Source organism: Galeopterus variegatus, unplaced genomic scaffold (genome assembly GCF_000696425.1).
Source record: "Galeopterus variegatus unplaced genomic scaffold, G_variegatus-3.0.2 Scaffold17635, whole genome shotgun sequence".
Lineage (NCBI taxonomy): Eukaryota > Metazoa > Chordata > Mammalia > Dermoptera > Cynocephalidae > Galeopterus > Galeopterus variegatus.
Window position 1 is genome coordinate 7,951 of NW_007743746.1, and position 529 is coordinate 8,479.

Consider the following 529-nt stretch of genomic DNA (forward strand, 5'->3'; position numbering starts at 1 on the left):
GTTAATTCATTTCTAATTAATGAAATGCAGGTTATAGGAAAAAGACACGGGGAAATATAGTTAGGAAACTATAAAAATTCTTACCAGTGTGATTAGAAAAGGACCATCTTGGCTGTGAAAAGTAGTGAAATCACAGACATTGTTAGATCTATAGGCACATTCCTGTCAAATCTGTCAAGACCCAGGTTTTTCTGGGCTAGCAAGACATAAGAACATTGGAGTTGTTCCAAAATGTGGTATGGGAGAAGAACCTTTAGAAAACAATGGAATATCCCAGACTTAGGAGAACAGAGAAGTAGCAGTCAAAGCCCTGGACTAGATGGAGATTTACAAGTAAAATTGAGGTATGACTCATCAGTGAACTACATGAACCAACAGAAGATCAGAGAAAGCATGCAGAACTCAGAGGCCATTAGCCTATATTATATGACCACCAAAGAACTTGTGAGTGTCCTTTCCTATCAACAACGTCACTGCCCTTACATGGGCTCCTAGAACTCAGATGCAATTTTGCAAAAAAGAAAAAAAA